At 47.8% G+C, this 9,026-nt stretch overlaps 1 long non-coding RNA gene across 1 annotated transcript in view; it reads left to right on the top strand.

Annotated features, from left to right (window-relative positions):
- The first annotated feature begins 977 nt into the window (after positions 1-977).
- Positions 978-9,026, top strand: part of LOC137542422 (uncharacterized) — a 53,592-nt gene continuing 45,543 nt past the window's right edge. Inside the window, exon 1 of the long non-coding RNA XR_011025423.1 lies at positions 978-1,062. This is a non-coding gene — a long non-coding RNA (uncharacterized lncRNA). The remainder of the gene's footprint in view (positions 1,063-9,026) is intronic.

Raw genomic sequence — 9,026 nt, 5'->3', positions numbered from 1 at the left:
CCATCTCAGGAACCCCAGAAATATGACAGATCTGGGAAGTTATGGATTATGCTATGAGACTCAGGTTTATTCAGGATGTGTTCTAGCTGCTAACAGCTGACTTCCCTTTGATCTTTACCAGTGAGCAAGGTGTCAAGACCTCCCGGAGATTTGTAGCCTGCCTGGCTGCACCTAGGCATCCTGATCACCCCTTGGTTAATTAACATCTACATGAGATCAGCTAGGTGTCACCTTATACCTGATGGATGGGCCATCCGCACAGCTTGAAGCCAGGGACTCTCTTGGCCCAGGCTCATTAGCATATCAAAAGAGCCATCCAGCCTTTAGGATGGTGCTCTCTCTGCTAAGAAAAGGACTTCAGCTCCCCCTACACACTCAACCCAGATTGTATCGATTTGAAGCGCAATCGATGCAGGGAATCGAGTGCGATCGCTTTTTCTTCATGGGCGGTTACAGGACGCGCCTGCGGCCCCGCGACCGTCCGTGACAGCCCTCCCTGGGGAGAAGGCAGATATTCATCAGCAAGATGTGTGTCGTTGCCGCTGACCTGCGAGATCTGATCTAGTTCCCCGTTGGCGTTCTGGGGTCGGCTGCCCGCTGCGTGTCGGCCAACCTGGCTGACGGGTCTCGGGTTGCCGGTGCGGCGGGAAAACCTATTGGAGCCTGTGGCTCGGTTCCCCTGGACCGGTCGCGGTCTGCTACCCTCAGGGTTGACCCGACATGGACCATTCTGGACAGGGCGCCTGCGGCCCCGCAACCGTCCGTGACAGTAACCCTGGTTTGTGAGTATTACATTTTGAATTGCTCTATAAATCTCCCATTACCAGTACGTACTACACTATATTGGGCTCTTGGTGTTCTCTTCTCAGATTTTGAATCTAGTAACTTCAGTTTGCTATTTTTGAACTTGTCACACTATGTTGGGTCTTTTGCATCTGGTTTTAAGCAACATTTTGAGGCTTCAATTCTCTATTTTAGCTTGCAGAGCTGGAAGATATTAAGAAGAAAACACCATGTGATTTATGGAATCAGGACCTTGATGCCTTTATTAAAGAGTTGGAGGTAAGTCACTAGACGTGTGTAATTTCATTGCCAACCCTTAGTTTACCCTTTCCATACAGAACGGATCTAGCCCTTAAGTGGAGCTGAACTCTTGCACAGGATAGAAGGAAAACATGGAGGAAGGCACCCAGTATGTATTTAGGAAGTCTAGCCTGTATAATTCCCTCTCATCTGTGATTAATCACAGGTGTTAATTGATCTCTCAGCTGTCAGCTGCCTGCCTCAGCAGAGCAGCTAATTTGTAAACACAGGATGTTAATACTGTCTGATTCCCTGAAAGCAGGAAGTAAACACACTGCAGATTTATTGCAGTGTATTTGTCAGCTTTAAAAAAAAAAAAAAAAAAATTCTTCAAAGGTTATTTTGCCTTTGCTTATCTTTAAGAGCAGAGAGGAAGTTCTGTGTTCAGGTCTATGAAGGTCCAAAGCAGTCCTTTTCACTGTTTTGCTACATCATTACTGTGATTGGTTCACTGTAATGTCAGGGTCAAGAGCCATTGAAATTAGTTCCTGACCTAGATGCAGAAGCTCTGCTGTCACTGACAGCAGATGTGAGCGGGCTTCAGCAACAGAACAGAAAGCAGAGCAGGGACAAGGTCCTCCAGCACCCAAGACTGAGACACCAAAGTGCGCCCCTCCATCCCTCTCACCCCAGCTGTCACACACTGATTGCTATTAGACTAAGAGGGCCACAGGGCCCAAAACCTCCCCAACTGCTTAATATCTAGTTATCTGGCTTGCAGTCACTGCCATGTATCCCCTTTTCTAATTTCTTTCTGCTTCATACACAATTAGGAATGACAGCTGAATGAATTGTGCGCCCCCTGCTACACTGCGCCCTGAGGCTGGAGCCTCTCCAGCCTATGCCTCGGCCTGTCCCTGACAAAGTGTGACAAGACTGAGTGACATGGCTGATTGACATCTACGCCCTGGCAAGCATAGCCGCACTCAGACAAGGTGTTAATTTCAGTCATCAAGGTCTGAAAGTGATTAAAGTACTTTTCACTGCTCAAGGGCTCAGCTAGCCCCAGTGAGTGTCTCCTACTGACTGGAAGGTCTGTTGTAATCTTGATTACTGTGATGGGTGAATTACTTTGTTTCTGGCAGCGTGTTGAACATGAGCAGAAGAAAGATGAGGCATATGGCATTCAGGGTAAGAGGTTAAAGGGCAAAGGGGACACACCAAAGATGCTTCTGCAGGAGATCGTGCAATCACCTCACGGAAGACTGATCATTCTCAGGGTTACCACAGCCATGAAAGCAGAGGCTACAAAGAAAAGTAAAGAGAATCAAGGTGAGCATTTTTGGCAGTAAGTTAGTTATTTAGGTTGAAAAAAGACCCACATCCATGGTTTTCACCCCTACAACCCAGGTTTTCACCCCCCCCCCCTCCTATAAATGCAGATTTAGAATTTGCCATTGCTACTGTATAGGCTAACAAGTGTAGCTTTCAATTTCTGCCCAGTACAGTATACATCATGTGTAACAGCTCCAGTGTTCTCCCCAGAATTTTTTTCCAGCCGGGTGGCATGAAATAGTAGCCGGGTGGCATGAAAAAGCAGCCGGGTGGGACGAGATGAAAATGCAGGGCAACTCTGCTTACAGCATATTAGGAGGTGAGGAGGTGAGCCGATGACAGCCGGGTGGTCATCAAATCTAGCCGGGTGGAGCACCCGGCTAAAAGAGCCTGGGGAGAACACTGAGCTCGGGCTGTATTATGCTATAAATCTCACATGCAAGCAACTGGTTTTTGTCTTTTCTTTGCAATGCCATGCAGTTTTACAGTGCAGGTACAGATCTGATTCAGTAGCACTGAATGGAAAATTAAAGGCAATAATAAACTGCAAAGGCTTGTTTTTTCATTGTCTTATCACAGATTCCAAATACACAAGTGAAAAATAGGCGCTGTAATTTCAATTATCTTACTAGTGTCCTTAGCAATTGGCAAAATGCGTGTGATCTGAAAATTAGAGCGATGTGTACAGTGTAAACCAGCCTTTCTCAACCTTTTTACCCTGGAGGAACCCTGCAAATAACTTTTGGATCTCAAGGAACCCTGCATTTATTTTGCAGGAGGCGTGGTCTAGGTGAGGCTGTTTATTTCACTACCCCCCTATTATACTGCCTCCTTATCCTAGTGCTTTTTATTAAAGGGCCCATTATTATTTTGAGACATAATTTAGTGCTTATTTGTACAGTACCCCCTATTATAATGTGCTCTATTATACTTCCCATTCCCCCGCCATGCTTGATGGGGGGAGGGGAATGCCAAGGAACCCCTGCAGATTACTGAAGGAGCCCTGGGGGTCCAGGGAACCCTTGATGAGAAAGCCTGGTATAAAACTTCCCTTAAGTGACCTGCGCCGCACAGTTTCATTTAAAACCAGAAAGAAAAAATCTCCACATAAAGGGTGTTTGTATTAAGGGGGGGGGGGGGGTGAATAAATATTACTTACTGTAATTTTTTTTGGAATATAAGATGCTCTGAACTAAAACATGCACCTGGGTTTAGAGGGCAAACAACAAGGGGAAAAATACTAAACCTGGTGCCTCCATGGTCCAGGAGCATCTTGTAGATGTTCTCCCCCCCCCCCCCTCAGTTACTGTGTTCCCCTTGTACCTCCTGCATCCCAGTTGTCCTCTGTGCCCTGGTTGGTTACCTTGTCCTTGTCTGCCCCCCTGTGTCTCTCTGTACCCCGCTTTTCCCCCTCTCTGCCATCCTGTGTCTTCCTGTGCCTGATTTCCCCCCCTCTGCCCTCTTGTGTCCCCCACTCTGCCCTTGTCTTTCTGTGCCACTTTTGTCCCCCTCATGTCTTCCTGTGCCCTGTTTGTCCACCTCTCTGCCCTCCTGTCACTGCCCATGTATAGTTAAGAACAGTGCAGAAGAGGAGAGGTCTGCAATCGCAATTCATTATAGTGCTCCTACTCGGAGAAGAGGTTTACCACATTTACATAAGCAGTCGCGGTCTCTGGGAATATATGCCACTTATAATGTTAAATTTAACTGTTATGGTGTGATGTTGTAGCTTCATTAAGTTTTAATATTAAGGTTAAATTTCTGTACACTGCATTAACCACTTAACGACCGCCCACTGCACAGGGGCGGTCAGAAAGTGGAAGGCCTAAGGACCGGCTAACGCACAGAGGCGGCGGTCCTTTTAGGGGCATGGGCGGAGCGATTGCGTCATCCGTGACGCGATCCTCCGCCGGGGATCGATGGCCGGGCACTTTTAGACTCCAGCCCCCCAACCAATTAGCAGCGCCGGTGGGCGGAGGAATACACAAATTCCACCAATTAAAGTGTATAAGGCACTTTGTTAGGTAAACAAAGTGCTTTATTCACGCTTCCTCCTCGCCTCATGGTCTCTTTGTTCCAGAGACCACCAGCGAGGAGGAAGCACTAGTAAGTATACACCACACTTTTTTTTTTCCCACACAGCCCCCCTGATCTCCCACCCCAGCCTTCAGACCCCCCCCTGATCACCCCAGCAGACCCCTGCCAGCACCCTTGCACCCCTCTAAACCCCCCCCTGTCACGATCGACGCTATCCCCTAGATTAGGTCCCTAACTGCCTCCTAATCACCCCTGATCCCCCCCCCCCCTACCTTTTAGATCACCCCCAGACCCCATCCCAGACTACCCCCCCCCTTGTATACTGTATACAGCTAGCTTACCCGCTGATCCCCCTCTGATCACCTGTCTATCACCTGTCCATCACCCCTCAGCACCCCCACCCATCAGAGCAGACCCTAACTGCCCCACGGGTTCAACCGATCACCTGCCCAGACCCTCGATTGCCCTCAGACCCCCCTCCTGATTACATCCCCTGTGCATTGTTTACATCTGTCCTCCCCAGCAATCACTAACTGATCTTCGATCAGTAACCCCCTTTGTCTGCCTCTCATCAGATCAGGACTCAGTCTGCCCCGTGCGGGCTCCTGATCAACCCCTCCCACCCCCTCAAATCACCCTCGGACCCCCCCTAATCACCTTCCGAGTGCATTGTATTTGACTGTGCTGTGATTGTATTCGATTGTGCTGCACTTGTATTTGATTGTCCAGTGATCTGCTTCGATTGTCCCGTGATTGTTTGATTGCCTCTGAGACCCCACTCGCCACCACCCCCAAACCTCCCCACCCCAGATCATCCCCCTGTTGCTATCCTAGTGATCTAAAAACCGTGATCAGTGGAAACTGACCCTTTTTTTAGTATCACTAGTGTTAGCAGTTAGGCCAGTTAGCTAGGCCCCTTTGTTAGGGTCAGTTAGTGCCCAGCCCACTACACCGCATTCACTGATTAGTCATCGATTAGCGCCATCACTGTCGCTAATCAGCATTGGTACTATATAGTATCTAGTGATCATTCCTAATCACAGACAGATCTATAGCAGTGCATTAGGGTCACCTTAGTGTAGGCTCCACTAAAAATGCAGTGTTTACCCGATCAGGCCTGATCATTTGCCCGCACTTGCGTTCAGCCGCCCCACTGTAGTGACAGATTTTTTTTTTTTTTCTGATCACTGCAAAAACACTGTACACTAGCTGTGGTGCTGTGAAGATCAGTTTTGATTTTTTTTTTGTTTTTTAATCAAAACTCAGTGACCACAGCTTTCTACCTCTCAAATACTCCCTTTTGCTAGGTAGGTTTTTTTTTTTTTTTTTTTTTTTTTTTTTTTTTCCTTCTGGGTAGTCTCGGAGGAAAACCCCATAAATTTAGCAGTCCACAATGGCAAGTAGGGGGATTTCCGATGATGAGTTATACAGGCACATGGACCAGTTGGATGAGAGCGTTTGGGAAGACTCAGCCGACGAATCATTCGGGTCCGAATTTGAACCTGTGGAAAGCAGTGGTTCTCTGACCGAAAGTGATGACGAGGCTTTGGTCCCGGCTAAAGCCAGGTGTACCAGACCCCATGTCGTTAGACCGCAGGTGGCGCAGGATCCGCCTCAAGGGCAGCAGGGTAGTGCTAGCGCTGATGAGTTTTCTTGGTGAGGCAGGCACCAGCAGTGCAGCATCTCCTGGACTTAGTACCAGTACTTCCGTAGACCCTGGTGAAGTGGTGAGTGCCAGCATGGAAGTTGAAACTGGTACGGTGGCATGTGCAGTAGTACCTCTATCGCAGCCACCAAGAAGATGGGCCCGTAGTACCCATAGACTCCCAGAGGTGCTGGCAAATCCAGATTGGCAATCCCCTGATTCCGCCGCACCCGTAGTGCCCCCTTTCACCGCCCAGCCTGGAGTCCAGGTGGCAACAGCTCATCTAGGAACGGCCCTAGATTTTTTGCAGCTGTTCATCACCCAGGTTTTCTTGGACTTAATTATGGTTTGAGACCAACCGTAAAGCCACACAATTCATCACCGAGAACCCGGATAGCAGCTATCCCCAGCCTTTCCGGTGAAAACCAGTTCAAGTTTCCAAACTTAAAATCTTTTTGGCCCTTATTCTTCACTTGGGACTAATGAAACAGAATGCATTGCGGTCGTATTGGTCTACGAACCCAGTACATCATGTTCCCTTGTATCCTGCTGCCATGTCCAGGACACGATTTGAGTCCATCCTGCACTTCAATGACGACAAAACCTGTCATAAAAAGGACCACCCTGCTTATGACCGTCTCCTTAAAATTCGGCCCCTCAGACCACCTGTCAACATTTGCAGATGCTTATACCCCTGAACAGAACATCTGTGTAGAAGAGTCCCTCTTACGCTTTACTGGGCGCCTTGGCATCAAACCGTATATCCCAAGCAAGCGCGCCCAGTATGGGGTGAAACTGTATAAGCTCTGTCAAAGGGCCACAGGCTATACATGTCGTTTTAGGGTCTATGAGGGAAAAGACTCAAAATTGGAGCTGGTCGGATGCCCTTACTACCTGGGGAGCAGTGGAAAGGTTGTGTGGGAATTGGGGTCACCCTTGTTCCAGAAGGGGTACCATCTTTATGTGGACAACACAAGTGTGGCCCTCTATCAGCACTTAGTTAGAAGGAATCCGATGCTGTGGCACTGCGCGGCCTAGTCGTCAGGGCTTCCCCCAACGGCTCATTACCACCAGACTTGAACGGGGGCAGAGTGCCACCTTGCGTACTGATGACCTGCTTGCGGTGAAATGGAGGGACGTTTACTTTCTGTCCACCATTCACAGACACGACAGTCCAAATTCAACGGGCAACTGAGGTCATTGAAAAGCCCCTTGTCCACAAATGTCAACATGGGAGGGATGGACTTCAATGACCAGAGGTTAGCGCCCTATTTAATTTCCCGGAAAACAAGACGCTGGTATAAGAAAGTGTCTTTGTATCTGATTTAATTGACAGTTTACAACAGCTTTGTTCTCTACAGTAAGGCTGGGAGAACTGGATCTTTCCTTCAATTTCAGGAACAGATCATTCTGGAGCTCCTGTATCCAGGAGGTGCCAGCCTCCCCCCCCCCCCCCATGCAACTAGCCGACTGCATGGAAGGCATTACGCCTATCAGCTTCCGAGTACCCCAGGTCAACGTATCCGAAGAAAATATTGTTGTGTCTGCAGCAGTGCTAGGACTGACACCAGTTTTTGTCCCAAATGTCCTGAACAGCCTGGCCTATGCCTAGGGGAGTGTTCTGAGAGGTACCACGAGCAGGTACACTATTAGAACCTAAGGAACTACAGAGACACAGGAGTAGGCACACACTCAGTGGTATTTCGCACATTGTCCCAGGGGGAGGAGAGGTAAGCTTGAAAACCAAACAGGTAAGCATAAAAGTCGAAAGAAGGATCGGTTTCCATGCTTGATATTGTTGATCTGTCCTGGGTTGGCGATATAAGACGGCATGTTTGAATTTCCCTTGAGTGTGGACACCCCCGGTTTATATGTGATTTACTTTGGGCCTATGATGATACTTTAATGCCACACAGTCATCTATATTGGCAGGCATATTGCTGTATACTACAGGCATAATGCTGTATACTAAAGTTCTGAGGCCCAGTCACATAAGTTGGTGGCTCACCCTGAGTGCAGGGTGGCACAGTGTGTCTCTCTCTCCTGAGGTTATCACTGCCATTGATGTGGAGGAAGATCTGCCATTGATATGGAGCAAGGTATGTTTGCCGTTCATTTTTCCTTTCAGCCCAGAGCGCATTACCCGTATACCCAATATAAGGAGTATAGCAGAAACTCCTAATACTGGCCATACATGTAATGATTGCAGAGACCCTAAAATGCCAGGACAGACAGACTCCACAAATGACCCCATTTTGGAAAGAGGACACCCTAAAGTATTCTGTGAGGTGCATTTTTTTTACAAAGTGTCATTTTCCGTTAACTTGTGACAAAAAATAAAATTTTCAATGACCTCACCATTCCCCTCATGGAATACCTTGTTGTATATTATTTCCAAAATGGGGTCATTGTGGGGTTTGTTAACTGTCCTGGCAAGTGGGGGGGGGGGGGGGTGCTACATTTTGAGCACCCCTGTAAAGCCTAAAGGTACTCATTGGACTCTGGGCCCCTTGGCGCAGTTAGGGTGCAAAAGTGCCACACATGTGGTATCGCCGTACTCAGAAGTGGCATAATGTATTTTTACATATACCCATGCTGTGTGGGAGAAATCTCTGTAAATGACTTTTGTGTGTAAAAAAAAAAAAAAAAAAAGTCATTTACAGAGCTTTCTCCCACACAGCATGGGTATATGTAAAAATACACCCCAAAACACATTGTACTACTTCTCTCGAGTATGGCGATACCACAGATGTGGCACTTTTTTGCACCCTAACTGCGCTAAGGGGCCCAGAGTCCAATGAGTACCTTTAGGATTTCACAGGTCATTTTGAGACATTTGGTTTCAAGACTACTCCTCACGGTTTAGGGCCCCTAAAATGCCAGGGCAGTAGAAGAACCTCCCAAGTAACCCCATTTTAGAAAGCAGACACCCAAAGGTATTCTGTTAGGACTATGGTGAGTTCATAGAAGATTTTATTTTTTGTCA

The sequence above is a fragment of the Hyperolius riggenbachi genome, chromosome 12 (genome assembly GCF_040937935.1).
Source record: "Hyperolius riggenbachi isolate aHypRig1 chromosome 12, aHypRig1.pri, whole genome shotgun sequence".
Taxonomy (NCBI): Eukaryota; Metazoa; Chordata; class Amphibia; order Anura; family Hyperoliidae; genus Hyperolius; species Hyperolius riggenbachi.
Note: the sequence above shows the minus strand (reverse complement) of the source record. Positions and strands in the feature narration are given on the sequence as shown.